Source organism: Jaculus jaculus, chromosome 4, assembly GCF_020740685.1.
Source record: "Jaculus jaculus isolate mJacJac1 chromosome 4, mJacJac1.mat.Y.cur, whole genome shotgun sequence".
NCBI classification, from domain to species: domain Eukaryota; kingdom Metazoa; phylum Chordata; class Mammalia; order Rodentia; family Dipodidae; genus Jaculus; species Jaculus jaculus.
In genome coordinates, this window is record NC_059105.1 from 161,686,501 (window position 1) to 161,707,279 (window position 20,779).

At 46.4% G+C, this 20,779-nt stretch overlaps 1 protein-coding gene across 5 annotated transcripts in view; it reads left to right on the plus strand.

Annotated features, from left to right (window-relative positions):
• Positions 1–5,821: 5,821 nt before the first annotated feature.
• The window catches only part of Gpr156 (G protein-coupled receptor 156), a 119,399-nt gene continuing 104,441 nt past the window's right edge, over positions 5,822–20,779 (plus strand). For 3 of the 5 annotated variants that reach the window (XM_045148348.1, XM_045148345.1, XM_045148349.1), the window contains exon 1: positions 5,822–5,904. The gene's annotated coding sequence lies outside the window, so the exon portion shown is untranslated. Of the gene's footprint in view, positions 5,905–13,864; positions 13,904–14,647; positions 14,764–20,779 lie in introns of those variants that run through there. The other 2 variants (XM_045148346.1, XM_045148347.1) reach the window with 2 other exon arrangements.

Sequence of the window (20,779 nt, forward strand, 5' to 3'; positions counted from 1 at the left end):
CACCTTTAATCCCAGCACTTGGGAGGCAGAGGTAGAAGGATGACCATGAGTTGGAAGCTAGCCTGAGACTACATAGTGAATTTCAGGTCAGCCTGAGCTACAGTGAGACCCTACCTCAAAAAAAAAAAAACTTACAAATAATATTTTATCAAAATAATAACATAAATAAGGATGGAAAGAATGGAGCTATAAAAGAGTATAACCAACATAAAATTATTTCTCAATCTATACTTTAATTATGGTGTCCAGGGCAACCACTCAGAAGATAACCACAGACAATTAAAATAAATGAGACAGGGGCTGGAGAGATGGCTTACCGGTTAAGGAGCATCCCTGAGAAGTCTAAGGACCCAAGTTCGATTCTCCAGGTCCCACGTAAGCCAGATGAACATGGTGCCACATGCATCTGGAGTTCATTTGCAGTGGCTGGAGGCTCTGGTGCACCCATTCTCTCTCTTTCCTTCCCTCTGTCTCTAATAAATCAATAAAAATAAAATCTTAAAAAAATAAGTAAGTGAGACAGAAGGGCATTTCAGAGGCAGAGATTAATGAAGTCTTTCAGGATACTGACATTCTAAAGTCCACACTTCAAATTCCTGGGACAGGAAATGCATTTGTCCTAGTACAGATCACGCCCACTATTACCATCATGGAGGAATGCATATACTGTGGCATTTTGTTTTAAAAACTAACAAGGAAAAGCATACATAGCATGGTTATATTACAGGAGATTGGTAGAGAAAGAGAGAGACATGGAAAAACTAAGGGAAGCTATGCATTACTTGACCTTTTAATCAGTTGGAAGTTAAGAGCCGGAGGAGAGGGAGAGTCAGATAAAAAAAAAAGGCCTTGGAAATGGCTTAGTGGGTTAAGGCGTTTGCCTGCAAAGCCTAAGGACCCCAGTTCAATTCCCCAGGACCTGTGTAAGCCAGATGCACAAGGGGGCGCATGCGCCTGGAGTTCACATGCATTGGCTGGAGGCCCTGTTGTGCCCATTCTCTCTTTCTCTCTGCCTCTTCCTCTCTCTTTCTCTCTCAAATAAATAAATAAAAATATTTTTTAAAGTGTCTAAAAGAAAACACTTTATGGTGGTTTAAATATGAATGCATGTCCCCCCATAGCCTCAGGCATTTTTAAAACTCATTTATTGGATTTATTGGCAAGGAGAGAGGGGCTGGGGTTGTCATGTCAGAAGCTCTGGCCACTGCAAACTTCCTATTCAGGTCTCCAGCAGCCTGTTGGAGGAGGGTAACACTGGGGACAATCTTTAAAGTTTATTTTTTTAAAATTTTTTTGTTTATTATTTATTTATTTGAGAGTGACCGACAGAGAGAGAGGGAAAGAGAAAGAGAGAATGGGCACACCAGGGCTTCCAGCCACTGCAAACGAACTCCAGACGCTTGCGCCCCCTTGTGCATCTGGCTAACGTGGGTCCTGGGGAATCGAGCCTTGAACTAGGGTCCTTAGGCTTCACAGGCAAGCGCTTAACCACTAAGCCATCTCTCCAGCCCTGGGGACAGATCTTTAGTCCAGCCCAAAGGTGTGTGCACAGAGTCAATTGTGAGCTCTGACTGTTGGTGTTTGCTGGCTCTTTGGTGGTGTCTCTCTGCTATGGATCTATGGAAGTTTCTTCCCCCATGATGAAGCCTCCCCTGGATTCTTTTTTTTTTGTTGTTGTTTGTTTGTTTTTTCAAGGTAGGGTTTCACTCTACCACAGGCTGACCTGGAATTCACTATGTAGTCTGAGGGTGGCCTTGAACTCATGGCGATCCTCCTACCTCTGTCTCCCAACTGCTGAGACTAAAGGCGTGCGCCACCACGCCCAGCTCTGGATTCTTTTTGTTGTTGTTGTTGTTTGTTTGTTTTTTCAAGGTAGGGTCTCACTCTACCCCAAACTGACCTGGAATTCACTCCGTATTCTCAGGGTGACCTTGCATTCATGGCGATCCTCTGCCTCCCCAGGACTGGGATTAAAGATATGCACCACCACGCCTGGCTCTCCCCCCTGGATTCTGTCAGCCTGAAATGAACCCTTTCCTCCCATAAGCTGCTTCTGGTCAGGTGTTTGTCCCAGCAACAAGAAAGTAACTACAACACACTGCATGTATGAAGTGATTCCATACGTTTATGGAATGGGCATGAGGAAACACATGAAAACATGACCGCTAAAATATTACCAGTAGCTATTTCAGGATGTGGGGATTTATTCTCTCATACTTACATGCATTTGCATTCTTTTCAATAAACACACACTTTATGTACATATAACTATTTATTTAAAAAACATTTTAAAAAAGTCAGCTGGAGAGATGGCTTAGCAGTTAAGATGCTTGCCTGGGAAGCCTTAAGGACCCAGGTTCGATCCCCCAGGACTCATGTAAGCCACATAAGCACAAAGGGGGCGCATGTGTCTGGAATTCATTTGTAGTGGCTGGAGGCTCTGGCGTGCCTATTCTTTCTCTCTCTCTACCTGCCTCTCTCTCTCTCAAATAAATAAATGAAAATACTTTAAATATATTAAAAAGTGTGTCCTGATGCTTCATGAAGATGAGTCAGAATCATACCCTGCTTTGCGTGCTCTGACAGTTGCTAGGAAGCAGCATCATGCCACCTGACTTAGGGAGGCTGGACCGGGTACAGGGTTGCCAGAAATGAAGCCTTACCTGACGCCACACGCCTGACTGGGAAAGTCTGGAAGAACACTCTTGAAGGATAAGGCATTTGACATGGACATTGAACGAAGGGTTTGGAGCAATTCAACAGATAAAGATGGGGGTTACAGGACAGAGTGAGCAAACTAAACAAGGGCATTAAACACCCAGGATATGTTAAGGCGTTTGCCTACAAAGCCAAACGACCCAGGTTCGATTCCCCAGGACCCACATCAGCCAGATGCCCAAGGGGGCGCATGTATCTGGAATTCATTTGCAGTGGCTGGAGGCCCTGGTGTGCCCATTCTCTCTCTCTCCCCCCTCCTCTTTCTCTGTCAAACAAATAAATAAAAAAAATAATAAAATACTTAAACTCAGGGTGTGGGCTGGAAAGATGACTCAGTGGTTAAGGTGCTTGCTTGCAAAGCCCAGTGACCGGGGGTTCAATTTCCCAGGATCCACATAAAGCCAGATGCACTAAATGGCACATGTGTCTTGAGTTTCATTTGCAGCTGCTAGGGGTCCTGGTGCACCCGTTCTCTCTCTCTCTTTCTCTCTCTTTCTGGGCTTAAAAATAAATAACCACAGGACTCCATACAACATGCTCCCTCCAGACACAAAATGGCCTGGACATCCATGACCTCACAGTGCCTGACACTACCTGCATAAGACCATCATAAGAGGAGGAAAAGATCAAGACATCAAAAGTAAAAGAGAGACTGATTGAGATGGGGAGGGGGTATGATGGAGAGTGGAGATTCAAAGGGCTAAGTGGGGGAGGGAGGGTATCACCATGGGGTATTTTTTATAATCATGGAAGTTGTTAATAAAAAAATTTAAAAAAATGAAAAATAAATAAATAACCAAAAAAAATAAAATCCTGGAGTCTACTCAGAGCAGTGGTCGACTTGCCTTGTTGTAACCAGTGTATTCAGACTGAGTTACAATTGTACAGGACTGAGAGTGTGTGTGTGTGTGGGGGGGGTGCTTGCTTTGCCGTGAAAGTGACTTTCTTCAGTCTGTGTTGATGGTGGGGAGAAGGGAGGCAGGAAAACCAGTTAGGAAACTATTAAAATGATTCAGCCTGAGGTAATTAAGGCTTAACAAGAACTGCAGTGTGGGAATCCAGAGGAGGGGAGAGTTTCCAGAAACATTTCTAAAGTTATTACGACAGGTCTGGGTGGAAGATGAAAACCTTCTATGGCCACCAACTGAGCAGGAGAGGTTGACCCCAAGTGAGAAAGGGATACTGGGAGGTGAGATAAGGACCGTGCTGGGAGAAAGATCCCAACAGAGAGAGGGCTGGGAGAATGAACTGAGTAAGTGGAGAAGGATCCTGAGGTAAAATAAACCGCACCCGGAGTCCAGAAGGGTGAGTGTCTAACTTGGAACCACAGAACCCAAGATCTCCTCTGGAGTGAAGGGAGCGGTCCCAGGGAAAGATGGGTTCTCCAGCTCTGATCCAGCAATCCCCAAGGTGGGTGATCAAACTCACCTCACTTCTAAAAGGAAGGGACTGGCTGTGGAGAATGAGAGATCCAACAGGGACTCTCAAATTCAAGTTCAAATGGCTACTATGTGGTCATTGTCCTAAGGCCTCACTCTTCTTTCTTTCCTTCCCTCCAGTCAGTGGCCAAAAAAATGGTGGGGTTTCCTCTCTGAGTGGGGCGTGGATCCCATCTCTCTCACCATATCCCCTATGTGGACCTGTAAATTGGTGCTTGCTTCTCTAATAAACGAAGTGATAATTTAATCCAGCCGGGTGTGGTGGTGCACGCCTTTAATCCCAGCGCTCAGGAGGCAGAGGTAGGAGGATCGCCATGAGTTCGAGGCCACCCTGAGACTCCATAGTGAATTCCAGGTCAGCCTGGACCAGAGTGAGACCCTACCTCTGCGAGGGGAGGGGAGGGGAAGATGGGGGAGAAGAAAAAGAAAAAAGAAAAGAAAATTTAATACAGTCTCTCAGGTCCTTTCCAGCTCTCTCTCTTTGTACAACCTTTCCTTAAGCGTTTCTTAAACACAAACTCTCACGTATTTCTAACGGATGGACAATGACTTGGGTGTGCGCATCTTTATTTCTAGTCTCCTTTTTACGTTCCTGTAAGATTTTTACATTCCTTTTAAGCGACGGTGTTTGTGTTTCTGCTTATAACACAAACCCATGGAAAACCGAGAAAATATTTTAAAACAGAAGAGACTGGAGGAGAAGGGAAAAGGATGGGGAGGGGTGGCTGGGAGGAAAGGAGAAAGGGAAAAGAAAGGCGAGGAGAAGGGAAAACAGATGGGGTTGAGAGAAAGAGGACCGAGAAACGAGGGGAAGAGAGGAGAGAAGGGGAAGGAGAGGAGAAAGAGGAAAGAGAAGGGAGAGAGAGAGAGGGAAGGGAGAGGAGGGAGAGAGATGAAAGGAGAGGGGGAGATGGGAGAGATAGAGGGAGAAAGAGATGGAGAGAGAGGAGGAAGAGGGAAGGAAGGAAAATAGAGAGGGAGAATGGGCTGGGGAGATGGCTTAGCAGTTAAGGCGCTTGCCCGAGAAGCCTAAGGATCCAGGTTCAATTCCCCAGGAACCACGTAAGCCAGCTGCACAAGGTGGTGCATGCATCTGGAGTTTGTTTGCCCTGGCGCATCCCCTCTATCTGCCTCTTTCTTTCTCTGTCTCTGTCTCTCTCTCTCTCTCCAAAGCCTTTAATCCCAGCACTGGGGAGGCAGAGAAGCAGGAGGATGAGTTCGAGGCCACCCTGAGACGACATAGTGAATTATTCCAGGTCAGCCTGAGCTAGAGGAGACCCTACCTCGAAATACCAAAATAGATCAAATACAAATAAATGAAATACTTTTTAAAAAGGGGGAGGGGGAAGGCAGAGAGAGAGAGAGAGAGAGAGAGAGAGGGAGAGAGAGAGAGAGAGAGAGAGGCGTGATGGGGAAAAGGGGGCCGAGGGAGAGGAATGGCTCGCTGCGCTCAGAAATAAAAGCGCATCCTCGGGCCTCCCGGCTGGGCTTCGGTCGGGATGGGAGCCCGAGGCCCGGGACCCGGCGCCAGCGGAGCGGCGGCTGGAGGCGGGGTCGGCGGCGGGGACGCGGCGCGCGGGGCGGTGCCGGGGGCGCGGCGCAGGGACCGGCGGCCCCGCCCCGGCCCGCGAGCCCTCGAGAGAGCCCGGGGCGCCCCGGGGCCCCGGAGAGCTGAGCCGGGCGGCGCGGGGAGCCCGGGATCGCGACGGCCGAGGACGGCGCTCGGGACGCGGTGCGCGCAGACGAAGTAAGGGGGGGCAGCGGGAGGGGGGGGGGTCCTCGGCAGCTCTCCGTGCAAGCAGTCTGAGAAAGTCCCCGAATACGGGGCTCCCCCGGGCTGCTGGTGGCGATCTCAGGGGGGGCAGAGAGAGATCGCTGGATGGGAAGAGCCCTAGGCTTTCTGTTTTGTTGCATAAGTGACAAACTCTCTGTGATTGATCATATATATATATATATATATGGTATACATATGTTATATTGGGATTATTTCTCATTGCACGCTTAAAGTCTACCCTTCAGGTGCACGTTGAAGGGGTTGTGGGGGGACAGGGTGGCCAGCCGACGCCCTCGGGTCCCCCCCCCAACTGTGAAGTCTGGAGAGAGAAGGTTTTACTGCTCTGTGGACTGTTTTCCTTCTGGGCACCAAGGAGTCGCGCCCCAAGCATCCTTGAACCCCCGCCAGCAGGATTCCCAAGTTAGTTCTGTCACCAACTAGAGGTGGCATGCACATGCCACTCCAGGATAGAATCTCAAGGGGTTTACTTAAAATTCATCTTTTTCGGGGGCTTGGGGGGGTTGGCTTAGCGGTTAAGGCGCTTGCCTGTGAAGCCCAAGTACCCAGGTTCCATCCCCCAGTACCCATGTAAACCAGATGGACAAGGTTGGCGCATTTGTCTGGCATTTGCAGTGGTGAGAGACCCTGACATGCCCATTCTCTCTCTCTCAAATAAATAAGTAAATAAAATATTTTTTAAATTTAATTAAAAAAAACATTTTTTTTGAGTTAAGGTCTCCCCTAGCTCAGGCTGATCTGGAACTCACTCTGTAGTCCCACACTGACATAGAATTCACAGCCATCCTCCTACCTCTGCCTCCCAAGTGCTGGGATTAAAGGCGTGCGTCATCATGCCCAGCCCCTTCTTTTTTAAATTAGTGTGTGTGTGTGTGTGTGTGTGTGTGTGTGTGTGTGTGTGTATGGGCACACCTGGGTCCCTTGTATGAAAACGAGTGCCAAATGCTTGCACCACTTTTTGCATCCTGGTATTTAGGGAATTGAACCAGGGCCTGCAGGCTTTGCGAGCAGGTTGCCTTTAATTGTTTGACCATCGCTTCAGGCCCAAATCGAATTTTATTAACACTGTCAGGTTAGAATTAGTAGATGAAGAGTCATGGCATGACTGCCCTATCCCCCTTGGTTGGTTTTTAGGGTCATCAATGCATGAGTAATAGGTAAATTATATCCTCCCCGATAATAAAATGTTTTCCCCTATATAGTTCTTTAAATCAGGATTTAGAAGATGGCATTCAGCGTTTGCATATCTAGGTGAAGAGGGAATACTTGTCAGGTAGGGCATTAAAAACTGGCAAAATGGTTGATGTACTTAGTGGCCAGAAAGGCCTGAAAAGCAAAGCTAATTTTTCCTCTATCAGTAGCTAGCTTTTCCTAACAGACGGCATAGGTCTCCCAGTAATCTGTGTATGACCGAGGCTTGCAAATTTGTAGATATTTTTCCCCCTATTACTGCTGGTGAAACAAGTATTCATGCAAGGAAGAGGGTTAAGGCAATTTGAGTCTGAGGAATAAAATGCTTTGGCAGGCTTGGCTTGACTTAAGGATCTCCCGAGAGGGGTGGAGGCAGCTCTCTGGTCCCCGTTTTACCAGCCTAATTCCCTCTCAATGCCACCGCTGTCTTTGGGGTTCCTGTCTCTGCCTTTTAGCTATTATTTATTTATTTTCCAAGGTAGGGTGTTGCTCTTGCCCAGGCTGACCTGAAATTCACTATGTAGTCTCAGGGTGGCCTCAAACTCACGGCGATCCTCCTACCTCTCTGCCTCCAGAGCGCTGGGATCAAAGGCATGAACCACCATGCCTTTAAATAGTGAAATATATTTTTTTTTTTTTTGGTTTCTCGAGGTAGGGTCTCACTCTAGCCCAGGCTGACCTGGAATTAACTATGTAGTCTCAGGGTGGCCTTGAACTCATGGCGATCCTCCTACCTCTGCCTCCCGAGTGCTGGGATTAAAGGCGTGCGCCACCACGCCCGGCGTGAAATATTTTTTTAATATTTTATTTTTTATTTATTTGACAGAGAGAAGGGGGAGGGAGAGAGAGAGAATGGGCGCACCAGGGCCTCCAGCCACTGCAAACGAACTCCAGACACATGCGCCACCTTGTGCATCTGGCTAACGTGGGTCCTGGGGAGTCGAACCTGGGTCCTTTGGCTTTGCAGGCAAATACCTCAACCACTATGCCATCCCTCCAGCCCTATTGAGATATTTTTCTGAGGAAAAAAAAAATGAATTTCGCTCTTCTAAACCATCTTGAACAATCTTGGACGAATCCCTTAATTTTAAGCATCTCTCCCTCCCCTCTCTCTCTCTGTCTTTCTCTCACTTTAAGGTGGTACATTTGGCATGTGGCAGAGAGAAGAGGAGGAGGAAGATAGATTGAAGGCATGCATTCAATGAAACAGGGTCTTTCTATACAGTCCAGGTTGGCTTCCAGCTCCTAATCCTCCTGCCTCATCCACCAATGGCAGAGATTACAGACATGCACATACTTGACCCTTTTCTCGTTCTTAAGACATCAGTTGGATTATATCACTTCCCTGCATGAGACTCTCCAACAGCTTCCCTTCATCCTTCAGTAAAATCCAGCTCTCCCCCAGAGCTGACCAGAGCCCTCTGTGACCAGGCCTGTTTGTTTTTACTTGACCACATCCTGCCACTTGCTGATCTTCTGGTTTCCCTTCTGCCTGACCTGCAGATCCTGACACCGCCTCAGCTCTTTCAGGTCTTTTCAGTGGGACCTACTCCACGAAGACCGTCCCTGGTCATCTGAACTACAGCTGCCTTAGTCATGACTCCTAAGTATGACTAAGTATGACTCCTCTGTCGTTCTTTCTGGCATTCATCCCTACCTGACACTGTATTTCTGTTTCCATGTTAGTTGAGCAGATCTTCCACTTGAATGTGAACTCCACATGGGCAAAAGATTTTTGTTGTTGTTGTTCTGTTTTTATGAGCATGTACCTTTTTGGCACATAATGGCAAGTAAGAAATAGTGCCGATTTCATTAGGTAGCTAAATGACAAAAACACGGCATTGTCTCCCGTAAGTCTTGCGAAACCTTTGGTAAAATGCTAGAAGTCCTTTGAGGTTATTCAGGCAATCAATATTTTACAGGGCCAGGATGATCCTGGAGATCAGTCATTGCTTTTATCCTCAGCGTGTTTCCAAGCTGAACCCCATGCAAGAAGCTGGGCCGGTTTCGACAACACGTCCAAAGCAAGACGTGCCAAATGTCAGTTCCAGAAATTTCCTTCGTGTCTCTGTCTCTCCACCCTCAACATCAAGAAGCAGCAGCCTTTGTTCTTGTGGCTCCTGAACTTGTAGATACAGCATGCACCCTTGTTTCTGGCTCCTTTTTCTCTGCGTTAGGCTTGTGAGATTCATTCATGTTGGGTGCCTCAGCAGCTGATTTCTCTTTTATTCCAAGGTATTATCATTGTGGGAATGTTTATTCATGCTCCTATTGATAGATACTTGGATTGTTTCCAGTTTGGGGCTATTTTGAATAAAGCAGACATGAATATGCTTATAGAGCCTGCCTCACTTTGACTCCTAAGTGCTTTGTTTGAAAAATCCCCCCCCCCCCGGTGCCACGAATGCCCAGAGAAGCAATGCACGGTGGGCAGGAGCTGACTGATGTTGCAGAGTGTGTACACGCAGCTGGTGCCATCCTTAGACTTCTCTGACCTACCTACCTCCCATTCGGGGGGAGGGGATGGCAGCTGGAAAACGAGGGCCTATGCCAACTGGAGGAGCCGTCGGGTGTACCTTAAGCGTTTTGAGGTCCTTCAAAGAGACATCGTAGAATGGCCTCTGTCACAATTGTCTTCCTCTCCTCCTCGCTCAGCTTCTTCATTCTAGTACAAGTTGACTCTATACTCAGCCTCTGAGCATTATGCTACCGAGCCGTTCAAACATTTATGAGCAAGAGTCCTGATCAGAGCTGATGAAATATTCATGTGTTTCCATGGGGCATGGGTTTCCATCTAGATGTCTCAGGGCGCTTTTCAGAGATGCTTGTCATACCCGTGTGATGCGCACAGACAGATGATACACCCCAGGACCTCCCGTGTTATTGAGCCCCAGCCCCTCGGGGCACCCCTGCTTTCCAGGAACAAGGGAGAAGGACACGCAGACCGATGGGCATTTGCTGTGTCTGCAGCAAGCGTATGTTGTTGATAATGGCTTGAGAAAAGAAGTGCCGTAGCCTGCGAAATGAATTCAGAGGGGTCAGAATTTGCTAGAATGACGAAGGATAAATTAAGTGGGATACCTCCAATCTGAATGGAAAAAAGAAGGAGTCAGCCTTATGAAAGGTACAGTTCCCTGATGGGGAAAAGGCCAAACAAGACAACTATGCCCCACACTATGATTGCATCATTTATTTATTTATTTGAGAGAGAGGCAGATAGAGAGAAAGAGACAATGGGTGCGCCAGGGCCTCTAGCCACTGCAAATGAACTCCAGACATACGCGCCCCCTTGTGCATCTAGCTTATGTGGGTCCTGGAGAATTGAACCCAGGTCCTTAGGCTCCACAGGCAAATGCCTTAGCCGCTAAGCCATTTCACCAGCTCTATAATTACATTATTTTTCATTTTTTAAAGTTTGTTTTGGTTTTTCGAGGTAGGGTCTCACTCTAGCCCAGACTGACCTGGAATTCACTATGGAGTCTCAGGGTAGCCTTGAACTCATGGCAATCCTCCTTACCTCTGCCTCCCGAGTGCTGGGATTAAAGGTGTGTGCCACCACGCCCGGCTATCATTACATTATTATATCTTGGAATCAGAGTGTAGGGCCAGGAATAGAGGTTAGCCAGGGTTTCCATCAGGAGAAATCATTTTCCTCAGAGGAAAAGATGGCTTTTGGGTAGGGCTCTGAAGGCTATTTCCAGAGAAAAAATGTCTAATTTTTGAAGTGTTTATTGATTTGAGAGTGACAGAGAGAGAGGGAGAGAAAGAGAGAGAGAGAGAGAGAATGGGTGCACCAGGGACTCCAGCTACTGCAAAAGAACCTATCTCTGCCTCTCAAGTGCTGGGATTAAAGACACGTGCCACCATGCCTGGCTTTTTAGATTTTTTATTTTAGAGAGAGAGAGAGAGAGAATTGGCACACCAGAGCTTCTGCCACTGCAATCAACCTACAGATGCTTGCACTACCTAGTGGGCATGACCTTGCGCTTGCCTCACCTTTGTCCATCTGGCTAACATGGGATCTGGAGAGTTGCACATGGGTCCTTAGGCTTCACAGGGGAGTGCCTTAACTGCTAAGCCATCTCTCTAGCCCTCCATCATGAATTTTTCTTAAATTTATTTGCGTTCATCTATTTTTTTGAGAATGAGAAAGAGGCGGGGGGGGGGGGAGAATGGGCACTCTGGGGCCTCCAGCCACTGCAAAGGAACTCCAGACGCATGTGCCCCTTGTGCATCTGGCTTACATGGGTCCTGGGGAAATGAACCAGGGTCCTTTGGCTTTTCAGGCAAATGCCTTAACCACTAAGCCATCTCTCCAGCCCTGCATCATGAATTTTTGAGTGTAATTGGGAAGACTTTGAGAGAGAAGGTAGAAGTGAATCTCTTAGCTAGGAATGCTAAGGGCCTGTAGGTGTAGCCTGGGCTGAAGGTGTAATAAGGACTTAAAAACTATCAGTCTAGAAAAACCCTAGATCCACAAAGCTTTTCTTGGCTCTAATCTTCAATGTCCTGGTTTCTTTGTGAGTTCATTCTTTCAGGGTAGGGCTGTATTTCCTCTGAACAGGTGAACAGGGTACAGGCTTAATTGAGAGCCCTTTTTCTGAACCAACATTTCTATCATCGTCTCATTGTGCCTGTGCCGGCCCTGGCTGCCTGCTTTTGGATGCTGCTAAAACAAACCCAGAAGATCAGAGCAGAGAGAGAAAGGGAATGCTCCTGGTAGGAGACAGGAAAGGGAAGAGCGCGTTGGCCTTCCAGAGTTAGAGATAGCAATTATCTGCCAGTGAGAAGCCAGGGTGAAAGATCAAATAAGCCCTCATGGGAATCGTTCCATGCAAATGCTGCTGGCTTTCAAAGTAGACGCAAGGAAAGAGGAAGGGAGGAGGCATAAAGATTGCTGTCAGTCTGAGGAACATTAATTCAGGCTCAACACAGACACACAGACACATGGCCATCTCCCCACAGTGCAGGATCCAGCAGCGATGCCTGTCCCAAGCCCCTCCACACATTTTCCTCCCACTCATTCACACGAGTGGCATGTGTGAGGCATTCATGCATACTTGCAAAGACACATGAATTCAGACTACCTTAAAAAGGTTAGCTACGGGCCAGAGAGATGGTTCAGTGTGCTTCCCGTGCAAGTCTGAGGGCTGAGGGTGGCCTGAGACCTCTCAGTTTGAATCTCTAGAACCCACGTAGACAGCTTGGCCTGGCCACACACACCAGCACCCCTGGTCCTGTGGGGAGCCGAGACAGGAGAATTGCTGGGATTTAGGATCAGCAAGCTCCAGAATCAGTAAGAGGCTCCACTGCAAGGAAAGAACAGGCAGGGGCTGGAGAGATGGCTTAGTGGTTAAGGCGCTTGCCTGCGAAGCCTAAAGACCCATGTTCGACTCTCCAGGTCCCACATAAAACAGACACACAAAGGTGAAGCAAGCCAAGGTTGCATATGCCCACTAGGTGGCACAAGTGTCTAGAGTTTGATTGCAGTGGCTGAGGCTCTGGCATGCCAATTCTCTCTCTCTCTTTCTCACTCACGCTCTCTAAAATAAGATTAAAAAAAAAAGAAGAATAGGTAGGTGAGTGATGGAAGGGAACACCCTACATTCTTCTGTAGCCCCCACAATTCAACCCACAAGGCAGGTGCATGGGGCACGGCCACAGAACAGGCATACCACACACATACTCTGCCACACATGCAAAAGAGAAAAAGGTAAAATATTCCAAAATACTAGTGGCTAAATTTTAAATGATTATTTTTCTACCAATATTTGTTACATTTGCTGTTAGCATGGATTTCTATGGTAACCAGGAAAACATTAAGGAAAAGCCTGCTAAATAATAATAATAAAAAAAAAACATAGAAGAGGTATGGGTGGGAGAGAGTAGGATTGTTACAAGAGAAAAAGGTATGAAAAGATGAGCAAGTTGAGATACTTTCCAGTGTGGTGTCAGTCAGCGAGGCCCCTGAAGTCTCCCCTAAAATTGCACGCTATGGACAAGACTCTTGGTCACCCACCAGGACTAGATGGGAAGACCCTGTTGCTGAAGACTCCACACACTTCAGCTCCAGCGCACTGAAAAAAATAAAGCTAGGAATGAGCTGAAAGGCTCCTCCCTGTTGGCCAGCGGTCATAGTGTGGACAGAGCTAAGCAGCCTGCTGGAGGAGAAAAGTCATCAGCAGTCTTAGCCAGCAGTGGACTCCACAAACTCCACAACTGGCCACTCAGTCAAGATGCACTCACTGGTGCAATAGTGGCATGTATGTTATTGGGATCACTAACTGCTTTCTGATTCGATTTAGGCCTGCTCCATGGTAGCGAACGCATTCCAAAGCCTATGGGCTGGGAGGGTCGGAAACCCTGGGGGAGGAAGTTACTCCTGTTGCTTGACCACATGGATATACTATGCCCACCGAATTGCACTCTCAATACTTATATCTATGCCTATATATTTGCTTTTTTTTAAAAAAAAAAATTTTATTGCCGGGCGTGGTGGCGCACGCCTTTAATCCCAGCACTTGGGAGGCAGAGGTAGGAGGATCACTATGAGTTCGAGGCCACCCTGAGACTACCATTTCCCCTGGCCCCCTCTTTTATTTTGATGTCTTTCCCTGCCTGCATCCTTTACAACAACCTGTTGGTCGGCCCAGTATTATGAAGATCTTGTACTGATAATGAGCTACTGTAAGATCATGAATAAAGTGACCACTTCATGAGTGGGAGAAAGTGTTCAGATTCTGCCACGGCAGGCATTCTACAGGTATCTGTACATTTTGGGGGGTTTTGGTTTGCATCCTTGCTTTTAAGTAGTGCTGAGAATAGAATCTAGGGCCTCGTGCTTGCTAGGCAAATGCTCTACCAACACTTTGGGCCCCATTTCCATGGGAGAGCGTCCCCAAATCGGCATTTCTGAGCCAAAGGGGTATTGTACAATTTTAATTCTGACTGTGGCTGGGTTGTTTCTGTACCTTCTTTTGTCCTTCTCCCCTTCTTCCACGGTCCTTCTGTAGGAGGACCTGCAGGGGACACAGTACTGCCAAGTGGGCATTATATGGGCTCAGTGGGGAACGGGGTCTGTAGGGTCTGGTGGCATTGTGTCTGTCTTGCTTTTGGTTGGACAGACTATTTACAACCCCCTCCCCCTTCTTATTTATTCCATGCTGTGGAGTGGAATTATAGAAGGTCTTCGTCTGTGGTGCCAGCCTGTGAGGGGCAGCGTGCTGGCAAGGGCATGCTTTCACACGGCCGTATCCGCTCCGTTTGCCATGCCCTTTCTTTGATAGCTGTGTTAAGAGAGGCCCTTCCAGTCCCGTCTTAGCCCTCTCCCTCCATCTTGGGGATTTGGGATTTCTGCAGCTTTATGGGTCTATAGTCCATCAACTGTAACTGATTATCTGACATGAAAATAATTAGGTAAAGAAGGCAGGGGTCTGGGAACTTACGGATCGGTGCCAAGCAACAGATGTGAGCACGTTTAAACAAATGGTTTTTGCAAACCTGACACCAGGAACCAGCTTCCCATTGGCCTGGGAAGCTTTTAGTGCGTCAAGCTAGAGAGAAGTGGGATTCCCCGCCGCACCAGAGCTGGAGAAAATAGTAGAAAAGAATTGAAGAAAGCTGGTGAGTGCCAATGAGTGAAATACAAAGGGTTAACTGGCAAACTAGCAGGATTACATGAGTGGTTTTGTTTTGTTGTTGTTGTGTTTTGGATCCTCACACTGGAAACCTGAAGTCTCCAACCCTTAGATCTTGTCCTGTGGACGGAGTTTGGAACTGGCTTCATGTGCCACAGCCTTGACTTGGCAGCTTTGGAATGAATCTCTGTGCCCCAGATGGAACACTGAAAATGAGAAATACAGAAGTTATTGTAATCAATTTCTAAGGAGAAAAAGTTTAACTTTAGTCTATTCGTGTATATGTCTGAAGAATGAGCAGTAGCCTTTATGTTAATGTGCATTTTATATAAAATTTTAATTTTTCAGATAAGTATGTACTAACTCCTAACAGCAGGAAATTTGTTCCTATGCAGGTTGCTTTTTATAACTTACGGGAATCTATGGTGCCTCCTAATGGTCTTGTGGTTGCATCTTAGTATCTGTGTTTGTAGAGTAAATACTGTATTTCAGCTGTTTGGTTTTGTCAACAAAACGTGTAAGGTTAAAGATGTTTCAGGACTTTAAGCATCTACTTCTGGCAGTAATGAGCTAACTGGCAGTAGATTGTTGCGTCCATGGATGACATCTAAAAATGCTGGATTTAGAAAATAATTGACAGCCAAGCATAGTAGCTCATGCTTATAATTGCAACACTCAGGAGGTAGAGGGGGGAGGTTCACCATGAGTTCAAGCCCAGCCTGAGCTAGAGAGAGACCCTGCCTCAAAACACACACACACACACACACCACACATCACAAAACACCCCAACAACCAAGGGTTGCAGTATGGAACCTGGAACTACTAAGTGCTTAAAAAAAAGAATCACTGGAAATCATAGAACATCTACCAAGGCAGCTAGAACTTGAGAGAGGAGACCCCCCACCCCCGACAAAAGAGAAACTCACAGACTGTCGCACATTCCAGACTCCTTCCCCCTTGAGATATTCCCCCAAGCAATCAATGGTTTCTAGGAGTCAGAAGCTGGGAATATTCTGCAGTCTGATAGGACGGAGAAAAAAACCATGGGGGCGGGGTATTTCTAGCATACCACATGAGCTTGGACGTAAGGGACCGTGGTCACAGAAAGACAAGAGGTCAGAGGAATCAGCCCAGTAGCTAAGCACCTTTCCTTCTAAGTCATTCACTGACTTATAAGTGGCACAAGCCAAGAGGTGCAAATTGCTGCCTTTCAAAAAGCTGAGAAAGTGTCAGGACTCTTTGAAGTCTCTTTGGGCTGGAAAGATTGAAATTTGGCCTGTAGGACTCACCAAGATGGCAGAACCTGAAAAATGCTGTAAGCATTTCTTGGTGTTCCTGAAGGGTTACTTCTGTGCACTTAGGAGAAATCAGAAAGAGACACGGTCATGCAGTCCACTTCCCAGACAGCTCAGTCACTGATTGGATTAGAGTGATCTGTTTTGTTTTGTTTTTTTAAAAATATTTTATTTTGGCGGCTGGAGAGATGGCTTAGCAGTTAAGGCATTTGTCTGTTAAACCAAAGGATCCTGGTTCAATTCACCAGGATCCACGTAAGCCAGATGCACAAGGGGGTGCATGTATCTGGAGTTCATTTACAGTGGCTGGAGGCTCTGGTATGCCCATTCTTTCTCTCTCAAAGAAATAATTAAAATACACTTAAGAAAAATATTTTAGTTTTGAGCCGGGTGTGGTGGCATACGCCTTTCATCCCAGCACTCGGGAGGCAGAGGTAGGAAGGATCGCCATGAGTTCGAGACCACCCTGACACTGCATAGTGAATTCCAGGTCAGCCTGAGGTAGAGTGAGACCCTACCTCAAAAAACCAAATATATATATAATTTTATTTTTATTTATTTATTTGAGAAAGAGAGGCAGATAGAGAGAGAATGGGCACACCAGGGCCTCCAGCTGCTGCAAATGAACTCCAGATGCATGGGCCACCTTGTGCATCTGGCTTGCATGGGTCCTAAGGAACTGAACCTAGGTCCTTTGCCTTTGCAGGCAAGCACATTGACCACTAAGCCATCTCTTCAGCCGAGGGTAATCTGTTTTTATTTCATTCTTTGGAGAAAAGAAAATATCCTGGAGCATATTAGCCACTAAGCCATCTTTTCAGCCGATGGTGATCTGTTTTTATTTCATTCTTTGGAGAAAAGAAAATATCCTGGAGCATTTGGGTGTGCTTGATACATGGTTGATGATGTTCAGGGAAACAAAGCGACAATAAGTGGGCCTAGACACGGCACTCAGACCCTCTGACTTGAGAACTTCAAGTCAAAGGAGACCAAGGCAACGAGAGTTCAGAGCACTGGAGAAGAAGAGAAAACTCCAGTTCCACTTGGGCACTGGGTTCCTCAAGTCTAAGGCTGAGACAAATCAGCACATAAGTGTGAAGAAACTACCTGGGGATAGAGAGAACCACCCCCAAAAGGTGAGAGAACAGACCCCGTTACAAGGTTGGAGGAAGTGACACCACCAGTCTGCTGTCACCAGCTCCATGAGAGCTGGCGAGTCTGGAGTGCTGGGGAGCGAGTTCAAAGAGGCGTTCCTTAGCAGTGGGGACCACTTAACCCCTAGAGTGAGCACTTCACTGATCCCACCTAACGGATCTTAAAAGAAGAAGAATTTGGGGCTGGAGAGATGGCTTAGCGGTTAAGCGCTCGCCTGTGAAGCCTAAGGACCCCGGTTCGAGGCTCAATTCCCCAGGACCCACATTAGCCAGATGCACAAGGGGCCGCATGCATCTGGAGTTTGTTTACAGAGGCTGGAAGCTCTGGAGCGCCCATTCTCTCTCTCTCTCTGCCTTCTCTGTGTCAGTCTCAAATAAATAAATAAACAAAAAAAAATTTTTTTAAAAGAAGAATTTGGTGGGCTGGAGGATAGCTTTGTGGTTAAGGCATTTGCTTGCAAAGCCAAAGGACCCAGGTTCAATTCCCCAGGACCCATGTTAGCCAGATGCACAAGGGGCGCATGTGTCTGGAGTCCATTTGCAGTGGCTGGAGGTCCTGGTGTGCCCATTCTCTCTCTTCCTCTTTCTCTGTCAAATAAATAAATAAATAAAAATAAAATATACTTTTAAAAAGAACAAATTGGAAGGACCAAATTGTTCCCAATCCCAGTTAGCTCTGTCAAAAGACATAACAATATTAAACCTTTTCTTCGTTGTTGTTGTTTATTTGTTTGTTTTTTGAGATAGGGTTTCTCTCTGGCCCAGGCTGACCTGGAATTTACTATGTGCTCTCAGTGTAGCTTTGAACTCATGACGATCCTCCTGTCTCTGCCTCCCAAGTGTGCACCACTATGCCCAGCTTTTTCTTTTTTCTTTTTTTTTCAAGGTAGGGTCTTGCTGTAGCCCAGGCTGACCTGGAATTCACTATGTAGTCTCCGGGTGGCCTTGACCTCATGGTAATCCTCCTACCTCTGCCTCATCCTTTCTCTGTCTGCCCCTCTCTTCCCCCCTCCCTCTTTCTCTCTCTTAAATAAATAAATACATTTTTTTTTTCAAGGTAGGGTCTCACTCCAGCCCAGGCTGACCTGGAATTCACTTTGTAGTTGTAGCGCCAAGCTGACCTCGAACTCACAGAGCTCCTCCTACCTCAGCCTCCCGACTGCTGGGATTAAAGGCATGTGTCACCATGCCCAGCCAAAATAAAATACATTTTTGTTCATTTTTATTTATTTATTTGAAAGCAACAGAGAGAGAAAGAGGCAGGAGAGAGAGAGAAAAAAAAATAGGGAGAGAGAGAATAGGCACATCAGGGCCTCCAGCCCCTGCAAACAAACTCCAGACGTGTGCACCCCGTTGTGCAGCTGACTAACGTGGGTCCTTGGGTATAGAGCCTCAAACCAGGGTCCTTAGGCTTCACAGGCAAGCGCCTTAACTGCTAAGCCATCTCTCCAGCCCTAAAATTCATTTTTTTTAAAGTAGTAGCAAATGTGAGGGTTTGATGTATTAAATACAAAATCTCAGCAAGCTAGGAATAGAAGAGAACTCACATAATCCATTAAAGAGAATCTATGTAGGATCTGAATCTCAGACCATACTTAATGGCAGAAGACCAGATACTTTGTCTTACTAGCAGAAACAAGACAATACTTCTGCTCAACATTTTTCTGGAGGTCCTAGCTACTGCTGTAAGGTAAGAAAAGAAAATGGAGGCAAGGCTGGAGAAATGGAGAAATGGATAAAGGTGCTTGCTTGCAAAGCCTGACAGCCCAAGTTGGGCACTGTTCTCCAGCACATGCAACTGGAATTTGTTTGCTGTGGCAAGAGGCCCTGGTGTGCCCATTTTCTCTCTTTCTTTCTCTCTCTCCCCTTGCAAATATGAATAATTTTAAAAAGAAAAGGAAAAGAGATGGAAGACATCTCATCATGAAAGAAACATGGTCTACATTTCCCCTTATAGATCTGACCATCTATATAAAAATTTCAATGGATTCTACAAAGAACTACTGTGACTGAGTGAATTTAACAGTTTCAAAATACAGTATCAATACGCAAATATTAATTATGTGTATTTATACTAGTGCTTGTACTAGAATTGAAGCAGAAATTATAGAAGCACTAAAAATATAAAAGATTTAAGGATAAATTTAACAAAGAATATTCAAAATCTGAGCCAGGTGTGGTGGCACACACCTTTTATCCCAGCAGGAGGATCGCCATGAGTTCGAGGCCACCCTGAGATTGCATCGTGAATTCCAGATCAACCTGGGCTAGAGTGAGACCCTACATCAAAAAAACAAAACACAAAACAAAACAAAAACTTTTTTAGCAAGTAGAAGACAGCCAGATGTGGTGGTACATGCTTACATTCCCAGAACTTGGAAGGAAGAAGCAGGAGGCTCTGGAGTTTAAGGTCATCTTCATCCATAGAGTGAGTTTAAAATCAGACTCAGCAACATGAGACCCTGTTTCAAAAACCTAAGAGCAAAACCAAAAAAGTTGGAGGGCTATTACTACCTGTTCATTGTCTTGAATGCACAGATTCATAGATAAGCGTATATGTACTCCAAATTTTGTAACCCTTTAAATATTTTATTTTTTTTTTCTGTTTATTTATTTATTTATTTATTTATTTATTTGAGAGCGACAGACACACAGAGAAAGACAGATAGAGGGAGAGAGAAAGAATGGGCGCACCAGGGCTTCCAGCCTCTGCAAACGAACTCCAGACGCGTGCGCCCCCTTGTGCATCTGGCTAACGTGGGACCTGGGGAACCGAGCCTCGAACCAGGGTCCTTAGGCTTCACAGGCAAGCGCTTAACCGCTAAGCCATCTCTCCAGCCCCCTTTAAATACTTTATATATGTCATCTATAACTCATACAGAACTTAGGTTTGTTTGGTTGATTGGTTTGGCTGGGGGATTTTTTTTCTCAATTTTTATTTTTATTTAAAATTTTTTTTTAAATTTTTATTTATTTGAGAGAGACAAACACAGAGAGAAAGACAGATAGAGGGAGAGAGAGAGAATGGGCACGCCAGGGCTTCCAGCCTCTGCAAACGAACTCCAGACGCGTGCGCCCCCTTGTGCATCTGGCTAACGTGGGACCTGGGGAACCGAGCCTCGAACCAGGGTCCTTAGGCATCACAGGCAAGTGCTTAACCGCTAAGCCATCTCTCCAGCCCTCAATTTTTATTTTTTGAGAGAGAAAGAGGGAGGGAGAGAGAGAGGAATGGGCATGTCAGGACCTTCTGCTTGTTGTGAACCAGCTCCAGATGTGTGTACCCTCTTGTGTACGTGTGTGACATTGCACACTTGCATCGCTGTGCATCTGGCTATGTGGGTCCTGGAGATTTGAACATGAGTCCTTAGGCTTTGCAGGCAAGCACCTTAACTGCTAAGCCATCTCTCCAGCCCCAGTTAGGTGATTTCGAGACGAGATCTTACTATGTAATTCTGGCTAGTCTGGAACCTGCTGCCGTTGCTCAGGCTGGCTTCACACTTAGCTTCCTCCTGCCTGCGCTTCGGGAGTGTGGAATGACAGTGTGTACCATCAT